Below are 3,815 nucleotides of genomic sequence, written 5' to 3'. Positions count from 1 at the left end.
CTTGGGTGTGTGTTACCCGGCTCTCCCCTTTTCCATGGGGCTCTCCCAAGGGCAGATCACCTCCTCCACAGAGCCCTTCCCAGCTCGGGGGGGGGTTGTCCTCTCGCAGTCCATGGGGTGGATTTGGCTCTCTAAAGGAGCATGTTTTTACCTGGAAGAAGCTGTGCTGTGGAGACTCATCACGCGCGGAGACAGCGAACAGGCAGCGCAGAGCCCGGCTTTGAGTCTGACACTGCTCAAACCCCAAATCTCAAAGTGAAACTCCTGGGCACAAGGCCACCGAAGTGGAAAATGAAGGCAATGGGCAGTCCCAGCCCTTTGAAGATGAAGTACTATGTGATGCAGCTCCAGCACGGCCGGGGCACAGAGCTGGCTGCAGACGGAGCCTTCAGATTTGTGCTTTGGAATTAATGATGTGGGCTCATCTGTTTATAATGTGGCCAGAGGCAGAGATGGGTGAAGAGGGGGTGAGGACATGGTACTCTTAGTGAGGGGCACGGCCAGCGTGTGCCCGCCTGATGTGAGGCAGGAGCAGAACCGGAGCCTGGCGCAGGCAGACGTGGAGAGACTGGCAGCTGACTGGGATACGGGTCATGGAATGGTTTGGGTTGGAAAAGATGCTTAAGCTCATCCAGCTCCAACCCCTGTCACAGGCAGGGACACCTTCCACTGGAGCAGGTTGCTCCAAGCCCCTGTGTCCAGCCTGGCCTTGAACACTGCCAGGGATGGGGCAGCCACAGCTTCTCTGGGCACCCTGTGCCAGCGCCTCAGCACCCTCACAGGGAAGAGCTCCTACCTAAGATCCCATCCCAATCCAATGAAGCACACCTCCCATTCCCTGCCCTCCCGCAGCCGGAGGTGTCACAATTTGCCCATGGAAAGCAACAGGGTCATTGCCACCAGCCTCGACCTCCAACTGCAACAGGGGAGTTGAAATTAGATGGTCTTTAAGGTCTCTTCCAACCCAAACCAGTCTGTGGTTGTAGGACAGACCCAGCCCCATAGCTGGGATGCATCCCTTGTCGCATCCCTTACAACGATTAGCCCAGGCATGGAGGAGTCTGTTATCCCAGGAGCATGAGCTTGGCTGTGAACAGCACAACCATGTCACACCCCAGCACCAACGTGCTGCGATGGCCAACAAACAGGGCGCTGAGCTCCAAACCCTGGTGCCTGGCAGTACAAGAAGCCACATCATGTGCTGAAGCCCCCCCGTGTCCCTGGCTGGTGCTGTGAAGGCTCCAGCTCAGCTAGTTCAGCCCTCACAAGCCCAACACAGGTTTATCAGCAGAGGACACGCTGCACGATGGGGTTCCCCACGTACTTCCCAAGGACTCACTCCCAGCAGAAGTTAAATACAGCTCAGGTCTCCGAAGGGAAGAGCTGAGAGCAGAGGCACACACAGAAAACACGCACACGAGAGAGAGGTGACACAGTGAAGGATGAACACCCCGACACCAGGCAGAGAAGGTGAGAACTTGGTTCCTATCTCATTTTCTACATTTATGTTTATTACACAGATGAATGCATGGAAGTGATGGCCACGAAACAACACAACATATTGCTCCGATTTCCAGTGCAAACAACCAGCTTCTTGGCTGGCACAAAGAGAAGTTCAGTTTGTACCATGGTCACGCTTTGTTCCAGGAGACCTTCCTCTTCAGGGAGCAAGCAGTGAGGACGAGGAGCACACTGGGTCGTGCCAGCTTACTCACTGTGTAAGCAGAACAGAGCCAGCTTCTGCCTGCCAGTGTGGGGCTGGTGTTTCACAAGCACAGTGGCTCCAGAACGTGCTGCATTAACCCATGTTAGGGGCACAGCAAATGCAAAGCTGAGATGATGAAAAATCAGAGAAAGGAATAGATAGAGAGAACATAAAAAGCCAATCTGCAGACAAAACCAGGAGTAGAATCAGAGGGACTGACTGGAACACACAGATTTGTTATTTATTATTTATACCCTGACTTGATCTTCCACATGTTCCTACACACTGGCAATCCCAACCTGCTCAGTGCTCCATGTTATACAAACTGCAGAGCTCATCACATCCAAGTAGCTTTCGGACCAAGTTCTTGAGTGTCTTTCAGTGCTCTTACGTCAAGGTAGGTTGATGGTGCTCAGTGCCTGATGGTTTGAAGCAGAGTTTAACATGAATTCCTGCCTGAGCTGCTCACCCTTACAGCATTGCACAATTTGCCCTTGCTTCCAGTGGGAATAAGAGCAGATTTAGCAAGCAGACTTTGACATCAGAGCGAAGAGACTCACACAACTTGGTTTCAGTTCCTCTAAGAAGGTTTATCAACCATGAGGCTAAGGGAGGTCACCAGAATCTCCCCAGCTCAGCTGCAAAGAGACCAGTGCTGCAGTGACACCAGATCAGAGCCTGGAGCCCTGATTCTGCCTCTGATAACACATGGGGAGGGGAAGAATCACTGCTCAAAGCTGAGCTGTCACCTCACTACAGCCCTGTTCACAAGGGGCTGGGCTGCACCACCCGGTGCCTGAGGGCTCCCACATCCAGCTTTCTCCATCTCCCATTTCCTATAAAATCATGCCAGTAGTAAAATCAGCTGAATAATATGAACTAAAGAAGCTTCTCAGGCCTCAGGGCTTCCCTCTGCTTCCCCTAAATTCCAGCAAACAAGGAAGCTTTTATATTCCCCCCCAATTCCCTTTACTGGGCTTTGCAGGAAGCTTCCTCACTTCTGGTAATTCAGGCCTGGTCCAGACATGCTGGGATTTCCCAGTAGAGCCTGGAATCTCCCTGAGCTCTTTAGCACTAAGGTAGCATTTTAGGTTGCCTCATTCTAAAGAGCAAAAGAGACAGAGCAAAAAAAAAACCCTACTTAAAATTGAAATCAGCTTTTAACACCTCTACTCTGGTTCAACTGGAACTACCTCCTGTTAACAGTGGAAAATAGAAGAGCAGGAAAAAGACAAGACAAGATGTAGGAAGGATTTGATAACAGAAACACAAAGCCAATGCTGTATCTCTCAAGCCCTCCTGTGGAGGTGTGGAGAGCCTTCTTGCCAGAGATGGGCTCTCCATACCTGCACACTGAGCTCATCGTATGGAGAGTCACAGGGAGAGCTGAGCTTTCTGCTCATCACCTCCAACATGCTGGAGGGACCTGGAAGTGCCACTGAAATTCAACTAAACCCTCAGAAATGTTCATCCTACCTTCTCACATGGAGTTTACCCCACTCCTCTGCCTGTGGCTCCACTGCCCTGGCTACAAGGAGGGGGATACTGGAAGCAAGGGATACGCTCCTCTCAGAGGGTGCCAGGATGCACCCCTTGGGAAGGTGCACATCCCCCTGGGAGGATGGATGCCAGCACAGACAAGCTGTGACATGGGCCAGCTCGCCCTGCTCCCTGCAGCATCATCCACCTCTGCTCCCAGGAAGGCCGGTTTGAACCCAAAGGGTTGGGATGCCAGAGCTTTACTCTGCCTTGTGCCATCCCACCTCCTGGAGGAGCAGGAGGCAGGGATAGGCGGCCGGAGCAGGAGGCGGGGAGAGGCGGCCGGGCTGCCCAGCCTTGGGGGGGTCTCAGGGCAGCCAGGAGGCATCTCCCCCTCAAGGTGGGCAGGGATGCACCCGCACCCCGAGTGCGGTGCAGCCATCGGCCCGGCTCTGCCATGCCTGGGAAGTGACATCTGCTCCTCCAGAAGCCATGGCAACGTGCAGGAAGCGGGCTGCTGGCAGAGCCGGCCTGGGAAACCTAAAGCAGCACTGACACCTTCAGGAAGGGAAGACGAAGCTCAGCGCCAGCCTCGGCTTGTCTTTTCCCTGCGCTGTGCCCTGCTCAGAGC

This window comes from Nestor notabilis, unplaced genomic scaffold (assembly GCF_000696875.1).
Source record: "Nestor notabilis isolate BGI_N333 unplaced genomic scaffold, ASM69687v1 scaffold23658, whole genome shotgun sequence".
Classification (NCBI taxonomy): domain Eukaryota; kingdom Metazoa; phylum Chordata; class Aves; order Psittaciformes; family Psittacidae; genus Nestor; species Nestor notabilis.
The sequence above is the reverse complement of the archived record's forward strand: the minus strand, read 5'-3'. Positions refer to the sequence as shown.